This window comes from Oncorhynchus keta, chromosome 18 (genome assembly GCF_023373465.1).
Source record: "Oncorhynchus keta strain PuntledgeMale-10-30-2019 chromosome 18, Oket_V2, whole genome shotgun sequence".
NCBI lineage: Eukaryota > Metazoa > Chordata > Actinopteri > Salmoniformes > Salmonidae > Oncorhynchus > Oncorhynchus keta.
Genome location: NC_068438.1, coordinates 25,233,175 through 25,249,700, shown reverse-complemented (window position 1 = coordinate 25,249,700; position 16,526 = coordinate 25,233,175). Strand labels below are relative to the sequence as shown.

Below are 16,526 nucleotides of genomic sequence, written 5' to 3'. Positions count from 1 at the left end.
TTGACCTCAAGTCTCCCATCAGAAGCCTGAGGTAGGGGGAGCGGGGGAATCTATCAAATAGCGCACCTCTAACTTTGTTCAGTACTAATGCAATTAGTAAAATCAGTCACACTACGAAATGCTACCAAATATACCACAATTCATTCATAATACTGTGAATATATAGTTTCACAGACATGTTGTGGCCTTTTTTCTGGTTTGTGCGAAATCATTAAGAATAATATAAAACCAGTCTGTACACCACCAAGGTGAATTGGTTTAGTCATGACTCTTGGTTGACAGTGTTGGGGGATGGGTAATGTGTTGATGCTCAAATACAAAATTGACACATTTGTTTCTATTTGTCTTTGTTTGCCCAGGGAGCCATACAAGCTTGAACCGCTACTAGTCACATTGAACATTGAGGTATCTGCCTGCCTGGACTCATATACCCTTTTGTAAATTAAATGGGAGACATGAAGATGATAATTTATTGCGGAAATGTTATCAACCTGAATAGCATTAGGAAATTAAATCATGTATAGGCATGTGTAGGAATACCTACCTCACATAGCTTGGATGTTTCTGAGTTTGTGGGAACTGTGTATTTCATCTTGATAACTAAGAGGTTAAAATTAGGGAGGTCAGTTTACTGTTTTGGTCAGCAGCATGTGCTTGCAACTGATAGGTCACTGGGCAGTGGTCTGCTCTCTCTGTCTCTGAGAGGCAGGGAATGATTGCTCGGATCCAGAATAACGGGACTTGGCTCCGCCTACAAGATGCACTGATAGTTCCTGTGTTCAACGAATCAATCTCCTTGTGCTCACTGAACTTCTTCGTGCGTATTGAACTACGCGTCAGTTTCACGTTCAATGAATAGCGTACTCAAACTTGCTGATGTTGACGAAAGTTTTAAACATTTTGAAGAACATCTGGAAGGTAAAGCATTTTGAAAGACAACGATTTTGGAATAGGCTTTATATAGCCACACAGTCCACTTCAACCAACTGATAGGCTAAATCAATTAAATCGTACCGAGTTTATAAATTGAGTCTTAATGGATTTCAGATATTTAAATACGTAATGAAATCTAAGGATGGAGGCAATTTAATATGTCATTTTATAATTGAGAAATAAACGCGTCACACTGGCGACTGATAGTGCTGGACCTCTGCAAAGGTAGGACGTTCTTATTTACCTTTACTTTCCTTGTTCACTTGTTGACATTCATTACAGCCGACTTTAATTAGTTAGTTTGAGTGAACAGCGATGTGGGTAATAGTTCAGGGAATATTACGCAGCCCATCGACTGTTTCATATTAAAGATGTTTCACTTAATTGGTGGTTGTGAAGCATCTGCTTCTGCTATGACTTGAGTCGCACAATTTCCTTATAAAATAATCATATTGATTGGCATGCCTGGCAGTGTTCAAACAAAAAGTTATCACTGCATTGAAAACGTTTTCAAAGGCCATAACTAAGACTCCATCACAAGATCCTCTTGAACACTTCTTAAATCTCTATAATGAATTAATCAGACTTTCTATTATGGACAGTAATTAATATTGGGAGGCTTGATGAGCGATGGATTACACAGTGATACCCTTTGGTCAGTTGGACATTATGCTGACATTCTGCACACAGCTCCTCTCTCAATTGGCTTTGTAACATGACCCCCAACCAGCTGTTATGCAGGGCAGCATGTGTGCAGCGCAACAACTGGCAAAATACCAATAGGGGGCCCCAGTCCTACTCTATAGCACCCTGTGCCTCAATTATGCAAGTTTCTAAACACTCCTTTGCATGCATTTACCCCATAAAACCTTTGTAGCCTAACTAAACCTCCTTAGTACAGTATGATGTAACTGTCTCTTAAGTGTGTTGTTTTCTCTGTACTCTAGGCTATATCTCTACCTAGAATATGTGCCATCTCCATTTTATTCTGACTGAAACTCTCGGGATGCATGCAGCATGAATATAGCCTACGGTGTCTCTCTTCCTAGACACATCTGAATAACACCACTTTGAATGCTTCTCACAGCCAGTCTCTCTCAGCCGCAGACAGCTTCTCTTCTTCTGTAGTGTGTGACATGACTTTGTCAGGCCTGGGAAAGTGCTTCTCTAGCTCACAGGAAGCAGCAGTCAGGGCCCTTTCTCTTTCTGTCATATCGAAACTACAATGTTTTCTTCACAGCTTAAATAAGTTGACAAACCTTCTCCCTTACTGCAGTGCCAGGTGGTTTGGAGGCAAAAATGTTGATTTAATTAGAATCTACATAATCCTGTTGCTGCAGGATTATTTTTCAGCTGTAGCAAACTGACTCAAATTAAGATCCTACATCTGTATTAGAGAGTTGCAGATGCTCTGATGAAGTGGCTGGTGGGGAAGTAGCGTGGGAACTGTCTGTCCAAGAGACTGTGGTGGCACAAATGGCATCACTTCTATGTAAATAACTGAATCAGACTGGCCCTAAAAGGCATTGTTTGTTCAGGATGACATGAGCCAAAATGTAATTTCTCAAGAAGATTCAGTAATTGGTCTGACTGTTTGTAGCTGGACATCCTGGGTGGTTTTGACAGCATGTTAAGGATATCATTTAACATTTACATTTAAGTCATTTAGCAGACGCTCTTATCCAGAGCGACTTACAAATTGGACAAATTGTGATATCTAGAACAGTATTACCATGTAGGATGATTAGTGCTGTCAACAGCTTTTTAGAAATTCTTTCTAATTTATAAAAACCGATATCAGACCCTTTTCTGATTACATTGTTGAACCACCTTTAGCAGCAATTACAGCCTAGAGTCTTTTTGGGTATGACACTACAAGCATGGCACACCTGTATTAGGAGAGTTTCTCCCATTCTTCTCTGCAGATCTCAAGCTCTGTCAGATTGGATGGGGAGCATTGCTGCACAGCTATGTTCGATCGGGTTCAAACCCGGGGTCTGGCTGGGCCACTCAAGGACATTCAGAGACTTGTCTCTAAGTCACTCCTGTGTTGTCTTGGCTGTGTGCTTAGGGTTGTTGTCCTGTTGGAAAGTGAACCTTTGCCCAGTCTGAGGTCCTGAGCGCTCTGGAAAAGGTTTTCATCAAGGATCTCTCTGTATTTTTCTCTATTCATCTTTGCCTCGATTCTGACTAGTATCCCTGCCACTGAAAAACACCCCCACAGCATGATGCTGCCACCACCATGCTTCACCTTAGGGATGGTGCCAGGTTTTCTCCAGGCGTGACACTTGGCATTCAGGCCAAATAATTAAATCTTGGTTTCATCAGACCAGAGAATCTTGTTTCTCATGGTCTGAGAGTCTTTAGGTGCCTTTAGGCAAACTCCAAGCAGGCTGTCATGTGCCTTTTACTGTCATGTGCCTTCTGTCTGGCCACTACCGTAAAGGCCGGATTGGTGGAGTGCTGCAGAGATGGTTGTCCTTCTTGAAGGTTCTCTCATCTCGACAGAGGAACTCTAGAGCTTTGTCAGTGACCTCCCTGACGACGGCCCTTCTCCCCTGATTGCAGAAATGTTTTGGTAGCCTTCCCCAGATCTGTGACTCAACACAACTGTGTCGAAGCTCTACGGAAAATTCCTTCGACCTCATGGCTTGGTGTTTGCACTGCCTTTCCAAATAATTTCCAATCAATTGAATTTACCACAGGTGGACTCCAATCAAGTTGTAGAAATATCTCAAGGATGATCAATGGATACAGGATGCACCTGAGTTCAATTTCGAGTGTTTTTTATTTGTAATACATTTGCAAACATTAAAAAAAGTATATATTTTTGTTTTGTCATTATGGGTATTGTGTGTAGATCGCTGAGGATTTTTTTAAATGTAATCCATTGAAAAATAGGGCTGTAACGTAACAATGTGGAAAAAAGTCAAGGTTCTGAATACTTTTCCCAAAGGCACTGTAAATAATTTCCATCTGTGGTCCATCTCCAGCTTCATGTACCATCTGACATTGTTGTCACAGGCACATACAGTAAGCAACACAGAAGCAGTTGTATAGCTTCTGTATAGGATGAATGATCATGAATGCAGTGGTTTGGTACACAATATGTTCCTTTATTCCCCTCCACTGCAGTGGGTTAATGAGTGATCAGATTCCAGTGAAGCCTGTAGCGTCTTGTGAGGCCTGGCAAGGTGACTGGGAATATGGTTGAATACAAATAGTGTAGTTATTCCCTGCGTAAGGAAATCAAACAGGCAAAACGTTAGTACAGTGGAGTCGCAATTCAACGGCTCAGACACGAGACGCATGTGGCAGGGCCTACAGACAATCACGGATCAGTGGCCATCGCGAGTAAGACATTTTAAGCATGTTAACCCTCGCAAGGCTGGCGGCCCAGACGGAATCCCTAGCCGCATCCTCAGAGCATGCACAGACCAGCTGGCTGGAGTGTTTACGGACATGTTGAATCTCTCCCTAACACAGTCTGCTGTCCCCATTTGCTTCAAGATGTCCACCATCGTTCCTGTACCCAAGAAAACAAAGGTAACTGAACTAAATTGATATTGCCCCATGGCAATCACTTGTGTCATCAATATATGCTTTGAGAGGCTAGTTAAGGATTATATGACCTATACCTTACCTGACACCCTAGACCTACTTCAATTTACATACCGCCCCAATAGATCCACAGACGATGCAATCGCCATTTGACTGCACACTGCCCTATCCCATCTGGAGAAAAGGGATACATACCTATGTAAGAATGCGGTTCATTGAGTATAGCTCAACCTTTATTACCATAGTACCACCCAATCTCATCATTAAGCTTGGGGCCCTGGGTCTGAACCCCACCCTGTGCAACCTGGTCCTGGACTTCCTGACGGGCAGCCCCCAGGTGGTGGAGGTAGGAAAGAACACCACCACTTCGCTGATCCTCAACACAGGGGCCCCACAAGGGTGAGTGCTCAGCCCCCTCCTGTACTCCCTGTCCACCCATGACTCCATGGCCACGCACACCTATAACTCAATCATCAAGTTTGGCGATGACACAACAGTAGTAGGCCTGATTACCAACAATGATGAGACAGCCTACAGGGAGGAGGTGAGGGCCCTGGCAGAGTGGTGCCAGGAAAATAATCTCTCCCTCAACGTCAACAAAACGAGGAAGCTGGTTGTGGACTTCAGGAAAGCAGAGGGAGAAAGTCCCTATCCACATCGACAGGGCCACAGTGGAGAAGGTGGAACGTTTTTAAAAAAAAGTTCCTTGGCGTACACATCACTAAAAATCTGAAATGGTCGACCCACACAGACAGTGCGGTGAAGAAGGCGCAACAGCGCCTCTTCAACCTCGAGGCTGAATAAATTTAGCTTGGCCCCTAAAACTCTCACAAACTTTTACAGGTGCACAATTGAGATTATCCTGTCCGGCTGTTTCACCGGCTGGTACGGCAACTGCACCGCCCACAACCACAGGACACCCACAACACTCGATGTCACGGGAAAGCCAAAAAGGATATTGATCACCCTAACCACAGACTGTTCACCACGTTATCATCCAGAACAGTAGCATCAAAGCTGGGACCAAGAGTCTGAAAAACAACTTCTATCTCAAGGCCAACAGACTGTTAAATAGCCATCACTAGCCGGCTTCCACCCGGTTACTCAACCCTGCACCTTAGTGGCTGCTGCCCTATGTAATCACTGGTCAGCCACAATAACATCTGCTAAATAGGTGTATGTGACCAAAAAAACTTTGATTTGTGAGGCCCGTGGGGTACCATGAGGCTCGTGGGGTACAGTGAGGTCTGTGGCGTGCTATGAGGCTTAGAGTAAAGTGAGGTCTAGCGTAAAGTGAGGTATGTAGAGTGATGTCTTTAGCGTACAGTTAGGTCTGTGGCGTACTATGAGGCTTATAGCATACAGTGAGGTATGTAGAGTACTGTGAGGTCTTTAGCATACTGTGAGGCCTGTGGCGTATAGTGAGGCCTGTGGCGTAGATTGAGGTCTGTAGTGTATTGTGAGACCTGTGAGCCCTGTAGCGTACAGTGAGCCCTGTAGCGTACAGTGAGCCCTGTAGCGTACAGTGAGCCCTGTAGCGTACAGTGAGGCCTGTAGCGTACAGTGAGGCCTGTAGCGTACAGTGAGGCCTGTAGCGAACTGTAGTGTACTGTGAGGTCTGTAGCGTACTGTGAGGCCTGTAGCGTTCCATGAGGCCTGTGGCGTACAGTGAGGCCTGTGGCGTACTATGAGACTTGTAGCAAACAGTGAGGCTTGTAGCGTACAGTGAGGCTTGTAGCGTACAGTGAAGCCTGTAGCGTACAGTGAGGCCTGTAGCGTACAGTGAGGCCTGTAGCGTACAGTGAGGCCTGTAGCGTACAGTGAGGCCTGTAGCGTACAGTGAGGCCTGTAGCGTACAGTGAGGCTTGTAGCGTACAGTGAGGCTTGTAGCGTACAGTGAGGCCTGTAGCGTACAGTGAGGCCTGTAGCGTACAGTGAGGCTTGTAGTGTACAGACTGAGGTCTGTGGCGTGCTGAGGCATATAGCGTACAGTGAGGTCTAGCGTACAGTGATATCTTTAGCGTACAGTGAGGTCTGTAGCATAGAGTTGAGGTCTGTGGCGTACTATGAGGCTTATAGCATACAGTGAGGTATGTAGAGTACTGTGAGGCCTGTGGCGTAGAGTGAGGCCTGTGGCGTAGAGTGAGGCCTGTGGCGTAGAGTGAGGCCTGTGGCGTCTGTAGCATAGAGTGAGATCAATTGCATACAGTGAGGCCTCCGATGCCTGTAGCATACTGTTAGGCCTGTAGCGTACAGTGGGGCCTGTAGCATACTTTGACACCCATGAGGCCTACTGTAGATTTAGTGCAGGAAGGGGAAAGGTAAGATGGGGTAAATGTGGTTACATGAGCGAGCAGGGTTTATGTTCTGGTCCCAGCTTAACATAACTCATGATATTTCTGTATCATATCACTTACCTGTGCCTTGGAGCATAACTCAATGCTCTTGCATTACATATTAAACATCTAAATGGGTCTGACAATTAACACTTGTCAGTTTTCTGTTCAAACACTGTTGTTCTCCAATCTCGTCTCCACGTCAGTAACATTTCACCCTGAGGAAAAAGAACTTGTAATGTATGACTATTTTGTGTGGCAGTACCTATATCCAAAACGGTTTGGTTGTTTTGTTTGTTGTTCATGTAGCGTACTGTATCTGTCTCCTTTTCACATCGTAGCTTTGTTTGATGACTTGAGTCCACTGGCATTCTGTATCAGTAGTTAATCTGGCAGTATGGTCACTGTGGATCAATGTAAGATTCTCCTTGAAGAGGGAGGCCTTGGACATGCAGTAGAAACTAGGGAATAGCCTGAGGGGAAATATATATATATATATTTGACAAAGGTATAAATCACAACAGAGCTCTGGAGCCTGCAGACAGCTCTATCCTCCACAGCACCAGCTGTTTCACTCACACACCGACTTTCTGCCATGCTGAGTGGAGAGCGGACCACTCTTCAGAGATGAGATGCAACCATAGCTCTATTATACTGTAGGCTTATACTACTAGAAAATATGTTAAAAGAAAATTCATGATAGCCCTGTCTGTGATACATAAAGCTGGTACAGTCAAAGTACTTCAAAGTATATATTTTCTGAGTATTTACCATGCTTTGCACTACAAGAGTTTATTTAATTCTCTGAGAGCAGGCATGACAATGAAATGTTCAGCTATGTAACCTCTTTGATCTCTCTCTGAATGACTATGTGATCTCTTTGATCTCTGACTATGTGATCTCTTTGATCTCTCTCTGAATGACTATGTGATCTCTTTGATCTCTGACTATGTGATCTCTTTGATCTCTCTCTGAATGACTGTGATCTCTTTGATATCTCTCTGAATGACTATGTGATCTCTTTGATATCTCTCTGAATGGCTATGTGATCTCTTTGATCTCTCTCTGAATGACTATGTGATCTCTTTGATCTCTCTGAATGACTATGTGATCTCTTTGATATCTCTCTGAATGGCTATGTGATCTCTTAGTCATTCAGAGAGAGATCAATGTGATCTCTTTGATATCTCTCTGAATGGCTATGTGATCTCTTTGATATCTCTCTGAATGGCTATGTGATCTCTTTGATCTCTCTGAATGGTTCTGTGACCCGTGTGAATGTCTCAACTGATTGCAGTACTTAGAGCTGCTGTTCTGTTCTCACCAATTCCTTACATCACGTGCTTGCTTTAGCATGACGGACTTAATGATCGTTAACGTGACTCTGTAATCTGCACACGCTTTGTTACTTTGTGCTGTTGACATGGCGATGGTCTAACAATAGAATGGGGAGAGGACAGAACAATACTATGAAACGTTTGATGGTGAGAAATGAGGCATGGAAGGAGGCTAGCGTTCATATGGTCGTACTGTAGCACAGAGTGGTCGACCGCAGCGGTCCAAAGTCATGGAAAATAGCAATCTCTGTCTCAGCTGTAACAGCAAAGTGACTCTGTGGTGGGTCCCAATAATGTAAACCAGGCACAATACATGAGGGCATTTGAGGTTCCTCCATCTGTGCCTGATGGCCTCGAGTCACCGCACGTTCCTTTGGTCTTAGCCTCTGAGACATTGTGTCCTACTGTACCTCTTTGTTCCTTGCCTTTAGCATCTTTATTCATGAAATAATTTCCATGTGCTCTTTCATATAGAAACCATTTGATGTGTTATATGTCATATGTTATATGATATGACATGGCTGTTAGTGGAAACCTTATTAATGAAGTGACTGTATAGGGCTGAGACCACTCTTCTCCCCCTGTCTCCTCATTCCCATGTCCACCTGAGCATGTCCAGGGAGACCTGAATGTGTGAAGCTGTAAAGAGAATGTATAATGCATGCTGTTATCCCACTGCCACACTAAGCCTGCCAACAGGTTGGACTGTGGAGAGGGGAGGTGGGGGGAGAGGAGGTGGTGAGAACAGCTGTGGCGCACGCTCAGACTGGATGATGAGTCCAAAGGCGTCCCTCAGTGTCGCCACGAGTCCCCGTTTCCCCCGGTAACTTAATCTGCGGACACAGTCACCTTGGAATCTGACACCTGGAGGAGAGCAAGTTTGTGTGTGCACGTGCATAAATGTGTGTGTATGTGTGTGAATTGCTGCTCTCTATTGCACTATGCTACTTTAAAGGCATTATCGACCTGAAGAGGGATGTTTTGCTTCCTCCTGAATTTTCTGTTGATCGTTTCACAGATTGTTAATTATTGTCTGTATTGTTATTACCTAGCATTAAGACAGCTGGATGGCTATGACCTGGAAGTGAACTGTCTCCACATTGTCATTCTTCAATATGTTATTAGACAGAATAATACATTTAGAGTACAGTAGTGTTGTGTAGAAAACCAGATGATGGTAGTACATGGTACAGTATCGTACTGAAGGCAGCTATTGGAAACAAAACAGCGTCTACTAGTTCATTATTGACTGCCGGTAGTATTTGTATTGATCTCTAGATAGCCCAAGTCCAATATTTGACCACGGCTCACAGGGGAATGTTGTTATCTCTTGAGGGCAGAGGGGCCAGTGCTGGCTAGTGACTCTGATAGCAATGACTAAATCGCTAGATTTGTTTACTATGTCTCAAATTCAGTTGCAAATGCAACACCTTGGCACATTCATCCATCAACCTTCCCCATTGTTGTATTATTAATGCAATTCATTTAATGAAGGCGTTCAGTTCTATACAGGTTACAAACCTCTTAAAAGTTTGAGCTTTGAACTAAAAAATATTAATCTTTGTTTGGAAAAAAGTTTGTTTGGAAGTGGAAAACCATCCTCTTTCTCTATCGAAGATCAACTAGATTTATAAGATCAAGATCCCAAACACACAGTGCAAATGGCATTTCAAATGTAGTACAAACATTTCATAGAGGTAAAATCCATATACTCCTACAGACTCAAAACATGCATGAACATAGCTTCAAACATCAAATACACACCCACAAACATCACATAAACACACCCACGACATAAACACATTACCCCACCCCCAAAACAACCATAACTAACTACCAACACACACACACACACACACACAGTGGGGCAAAAAACTATTTAGTCAGCCACCAATTGTTTCATCATAGGTACACTTCAACTATGACAGACAAAATGAGAAGAATAAAAATCCTGAAAATCACATTGTAGGATTTTAAAATTATTTATTTACTTGCAAATTATGGTGGCAAGATTTCTGGCTCTCACAGGCCTGTAACAACTTCTTTAAGAGGCTCCTTCCTCTGTCCTCCACTCGTTACCTGTATTAATGGCACCTGTTTGAACTTGTTTGAACATCTGTCCACAACCTCCAACAGTCACACTCCAAACTCCACTATGGCCACGACCAAAGAGCTGTCAAAGGACACCAGAAACAAAATTGTAGACCTGCACCAGGCTGGGAAGACTGAATCTGCAATAGGTAAGCAGCTTGGTTTGAAGAAATCAACTGTGGGAGCAATTATTAGGAAATGGAAGACATACAAGCCCACTGATAATCTCCCTCGATCTGGGGCTCCACGCAAGATCTCACCCCGTGGGGTCAAAATGATCACAAGAACGGTGAGCAAAAATCCCAGAACCACACGGGGGGACCTAGTGAATGAACTGCAGAGAGCTGGGACCAAAGAAACAAAGCCAACCATCAGTAACACACTACGCCGCCAGGGACTCAAATCCCTCACTGCCAGACGTGTCCCCGTGCTTAAGCCAGTACATGTCCAGGCCCGTCTGAAGTTTGCTAGAGAGCATTTGGTTGACCCAGAAGAAGATTGAGAGAATGTCATATGGTCAGATGAAACCAAAATAAAACTTGGTAAAAACTCAACTCGTCGTGTTTGGAGGTCAAAGAATGCTGAGTTGCATCCAAAGAACACCATACCTACTGTGAAGCATGGGGGTGGAAACATCATGCTTTGGGGGTGTTTTTCTGCAAAGGGACCAGGATGACTGATCCGTGGTAAAGGAAAGAATGAATGGGGCCATGTATCGTGAGATTGAGTGAAAACCTCCCATCAGCAAGGGCATTGAAGATGAAACGTGGCTGGGTCTTTTCAGCATGATGATCCCAAACACACCGCCCAGGCAACGAAGGAGTGGCTTCGTAAGAAGAATTTCAAGGTCCTGGAGTGGCCTAGCCAGTCTCCAGATCTCAACCCCATAGGAAATCTTTGGAGGGAGTTGAAAGTCCGTGTTGCCCAGCAACAGCCCCAAAACATCACTGCTCTACAGGAGATCTGCATGGAGGAATGGGCCAAAATACCAGCAACAGTGTGTGGAAAAACTTGTGAAGACTTACAGAAAACGTTTGACCTCTGTCATTGCCAACAACGGGTATATAACAAAGTATTGAGAACTTTTGTTATTGACCAAATACTTAATATATAAAGAAATTCATAAAAAATCCTACAATATGATTTTCTGGATTTTTTTTCTTCTCATTTTGTCTGTCATAGTTTAAGTGTACCTATGATAAATTACAGGCCTCATCTTTTTAAGTGGGAGAACTTGCACAATTTGTGGCTGACTGAGAGGTCCTGAGAGAGAGGACACCAGATATGGCAGCAGAATTACACCAGATATCAGACTGACCGTAGCCCTCCGCTACATAGACTATTGCAGGCTGAGACAGGGGACACTGGCCCCGTCCGACAATATCCCTGGACAGGGCCAACCAGGCAAGATTTAACTTCACCCACCTTGCCAAAGCACAGCCCCCACACCACTAGAGAAATATCAAAAGACCACCAACGTACTACCCTGAGACAAGGCTGAGTATAGCCCATGAAGATCTCTACTGCCGCACAAGCCCAAGGGGGCTCAAGACTGGACAGGAAGATTGCGTCAGTGACTCAAACCACTCAAGTTGAGTGTAGCTGTAACGGGATTCTTCTGTTGAAGGAGAGGCGGACCAAAACGCAGCGTGGTTATTGTGATACGATCGCTGCAGCTGTACATAGTCTATCAGTAAATAGCCCACCCATTTATACCTACCTCATCCCCATACTGGTTATATTGATTTACATTTCTGCTCTTTTGCACACCAATATCTCTCCCTGTACATGACCATCTGATCATTTATCACTCCAGTGTTAATCTGCAATATTGTAATTATTCGCCTACCTCCTCATGCCTTTTGCACACAATGTATATAGACTCCCTTTTATTTATTAAATATTTATTATTTATTATTGACTTGTTAATTATTTACTCCATGTGTAACTCTGTGTTGTCTGTTCACACTGCTATGCTTTATCTTGGCCAGGTCGCAGTTGCAAATGAGAACTTGTTCTCAACTAGCCTACCTGGTTAAATAAAGGTGAAATAAAAAAATAAAAAAAATATACACCTTTAATAAAGATGAAAATACAACAATATACAAAAAACAAAAACAAAAACAAAAACAGCCCTATCTGGTGTAACAAAGACAGGAACAATCACCCACAAAACCCAACACAAAACAGGCTACCTAAATATGGCTCCCAATCAGAGACAATGACTAACACCTGCCTCTGAGAACCATATCAGGCCCAAACACAGAAACAGACAAGACATCCAACATAGAATGCCCACTCAGATCACACCCTGACCAAGCAAAACATAGTTTGCTTTGTATGTTCTATGATCAGGGTGTGACAGTAGCGCAAAAAAGCCTGTCACGACGAGATGCACCCCTCTTAGGGACAGCATGGAACAGCAACAGTAAGCCAGAGCCAGACAGGCAGAGACCGCAAGAGCGTTTCGTCATTCCAATGCCTTGCCGTTCACCTTTGCACCTCTGGGCCAGACTACACTCAATCATAGGACCTAGTGAAGAGTCATCTCTTCAGTAAAGACTTAAAGGTTGAGACCGAGTCTACGTCTCTCACATGGGTAGGCAGACCATTCCATAAAAATGGAGCTCTATAGGAGAAAGCCCTGCATCCAGCTTTTGCTTAGAAATTCTAGGGACAATAAGGTGGCCTGCGTCTTGTGACTGTAGCGTACATGTAGGTATGTACGGCAGGAGCAAATCGGAGAGATCGGTAGGAACAAGTCCATGTAATGCCTTGTAGGTTAGCAGTAAAATGTTGAAATCAGCCCTAGCCCTAAACATGAATTCAGTGTAGAGAGGCTAGCACTGGAGCAATATGATACAAAAATGTGGTTCTAGTGAAGTTGCCATATTTAGCACTAGCTGAAATGTATTTAGTGCTTTATCTGGGTTGCCGGAGAGTATAGCTTTACAGTAGTCTAATGTAGAAGTGACAAAAACATGGATTCGTTTTTCGGCATAATTTTTGGGCAAAAAGATTTTTGCAATGTTACGAAGATGGAATAAAGCTATCCTTGAAACATATGTTAATCGAAAGAGAAATCAGGGTCCAGAGTAACGCTGACTGTACAACCATCAAGATTCATTGTCAAATCAAATAGCAGATATCTTTGTTTGGTGGGACCTAGAACTAGCATCTCTGTTTTGTCAGAGTTTAAAAGTAAATAATTTGCCGCCATCAACTTCCTTATGTCTAAAACACAGGCTTCCAGGGTTGGCAATTTTGGGACTTCACCATGTTTCATCAAAATGTACAGCTGTGTGTCGTCTACATAGCAGTGAAAATTTACATTGTGTTTCTGAATGACATCACCAAGAGTAGAATAGTGAAAACAATATTTGTCCTAAAAAGGAACCTTGAGGAACAGCGAAACTTACAATTGATTTGTCAGAGGACAAACGATCCACAGGGACGAGCTGACATCTTTCCAACAGAAAAGATCTAAACCAGGCAAGAACTTGTCCTTGCAGACCAATCAGGATTTCCAATCTTTTCAAAGATGGAGTCAAAAGCGGCACTAAGGTCAAGGAACACGAGGACAGATGCAGAGCCTTGGTCTGACGCCATTAAAAGATAATTTACCAGTACAGTCTCTGTACTATTATAGAGTCTAAAACCAGACTGAAGCGTTCTGTATACATTATTTGTCTTCAGGAAGGAATGAGAAGAATGAGAAGAATGGGAGGACAAGGTTTGGCTTTTTCAAGAGAGGCTTTATTACTGCCAATTTTAGTGAGTTTGGTACACAGCACGCCAACAAGCGAGCCACTCAGGCGGAGAATGACGTGTGATAGAGGGCGTGGAACGAGATGGCAGTAACAATCCAGGCTATTTGCTCTGAGACCGGAATAATAATGTAATGAAACAAGCAGGGGGCAGGTTTCGAACCCTCAGCATTCTAGCCCAAAGTCCAGCACGCAGTCGACTGTGCCCAAATGTATTAATTGGGGTTGGGGCCAATTTGTGGCTAAAAACACTTCATCAATTGGAATCTTTAACAAGTGGAACAGATAAAAAGTATTGTTTTTCACAAGTGTAGCAGGCTGTGAATTCTTCGAACAACATTTCTTGGATGGGCTATTAGCTGAACAATAGACTATTCAACCTTTACTATAGAAAAGTCTAATAGCTGAGCTAGGTTTGAAACCCCCTCACCGACCAGTTCATCTCTGCTTGTTGGCTTGCAGAGTTACGTATGAATGTTTTCAGTTGATACCAAACAAGTTTGATCGGGTTTAAATCAGGAGACCTACATGTAGAGATTAAAACATTTTTTTTTTAGATATACTGTAGGCCTGTAGTAGGTGTTGTAGATCTTTTTATTTAACCTTTTATTTTACTACATAAAACTTAGTCTGCTTGCGTCTTGACCCAGTTTATGCCCTCATTTGCAATGCAAACCCGGACGGCAGTGTGTTTTGGGTCAATGTCTGCATTTGGAGAAGAAAAAAATACATTTAGCCCAACAGCCAACATTAGGTACAATACTAGAAATAGACATGTAAATAGGCCTACAGTGCCATGCGAAAGTATTCACCCCCCGTGGCATTTTAAAAATATTTTGTTGCCTTACAACCTGGAATTAAAATGGATTTTTGGGAGATTTGTATCATTATCATTTGACGTACAAATTTGAGTGTGCATAACTCCCCCAAAGTCAATACTTTGTAGAGCCACCTTTTGCAGCAATTACAGCTGCAAGTCTCTTGGGGTATGTCTCTATAAGCTTGGCACGTCTAGCCACTGGGATGTTTGCCCATTCTTCAAGGCAAAACTGCTCCAGCTCCTTCAAGTTGGATAGGTTCCGCTGGTGTACAGCAATCTTTAAGTCATACCACAGATTCTCAGTTGGATTGAGGTCTGGGCTTTGACTAGGCCATTCCAGTACATTTAAATGTTTCAAGTGTTGCTTGTCGTGGAAATTTCCTGTACCAAATCATGAGAGCGCAAACCACACACAAGTCAGAGTTATCATGAAGTCCATCTTTAATTATATGAACTTCAGCCTTGCCCTGTGACTCTCAGATCAATTCAGTGTCTATAAATTAATTATCTGAGAGTGCTTACAAAACAGTTCTTTAGTATCATTTATAGCCAAGACACACCCATCAAAACTCACATGACGAATAACAGATCTTAGGAACAGTATACAAAGAACATTTTACCAGAAAAAGGAGTATCCCATAATTTATAGCATTAGCTATAAATTATCGTTCAGTTTGGTCTCCTAAACGGAAGCTCTTATCTCATTCTTGGTACCACTTAGAACCAAAGACATTACCTCATCCAATGGCATATATCAAATACATCAAATACATCCTGGACAAGCTTACAGAGAGACGTGACTGGCACACAGATATTGTGGAGCCAACCTAACTGGTTCCCCATTAATCACACCATCCCTTCACATGGTTTAGGAATAATTAGACACATGAGTGTGATGAGGGGTGTTGGGTTTGTGCCAGACATGGCATTTCCTTGATGGCCAAAAAGCTACATTTTTGTCTCGTCTGACCAGAGTACCTTCTTCCATATGTTAGGAGCGTCTCCCACATGCCTTTTGGTGAACACCAAACGTGTTTGCTTATTTTTTTCTTTGAGCAATCGCTTTTTTCTGGCCACTCTTCTATAAAGCCCAGCTCTGTGGATTGTACGGCTTAAAGTTGTCCTATGGACAGATGCTCCAATCTCCGCTGTGGAAAATTGCAGCACCTTTAGGGTTATCTTTGGTCTCTTTGTTGCCTCTTAATGCCCTCCACGCCTGGTCTGTGAGTTTTGGTGGGCGGCCCTCTCTTGGCAGGTTCAAAGTTTTGGATATTTTTTTATAACCCATCCTGATCTGTACTTTGTCCATGACCTGTTTGGAGATCTCCTTGGTCTCCATGTTGCTGCTTGCTTGGTGGTGCCCCTCGCTTAGTGGTGTTGCAGACTCTGGGGCCTTTCAGAACAGGTGTGTATATATACTGAGATCATGTGACAGATTCATGTGACACTTAGATTGCCCACAGGTGGACTTTATTTAAGTAATTGTGACTTCTGAAGGTAATTGGTTGCACCAGATCTTATGTAGGGGCTTCATAGCAAAGGGGGTGAATACATATGCACGCACCACTTTTCTGTAGTTTTTTTTTCATTTCACTTCACCAATTTGGACTATTTTGTGGATGTCCATTACATGAAATACAAATCCATTTAAATTACAGGTTGTAATGCAACAAAATAGGAA

At 43.1% G+C, this 16,526-nt stretch overlaps 1 protein-coding gene across 5 annotated transcripts in view; it reads left to right on the top strand.

Annotated features, from left to right (window-relative positions):
• Positions 1–816: 816 nt before the first annotated feature.
• The window catches only part of LOC118396872 (protein Aster-B-like), a 125,863-nt gene continuing 110,153 nt past the window's right edge, over positions 817–16,526 (top strand). For all 5 annotated transcript variants that reach the window (XM_052467752.1, XM_052467751.1, XM_052467750.1 and 2 more), the window contains exon 1: positions 817–1,158. The gene's annotated coding sequence lies outside the window, so the exon portion shown is untranslated. The remainder of the gene's footprint in view (positions 1,159–16,526) is intronic.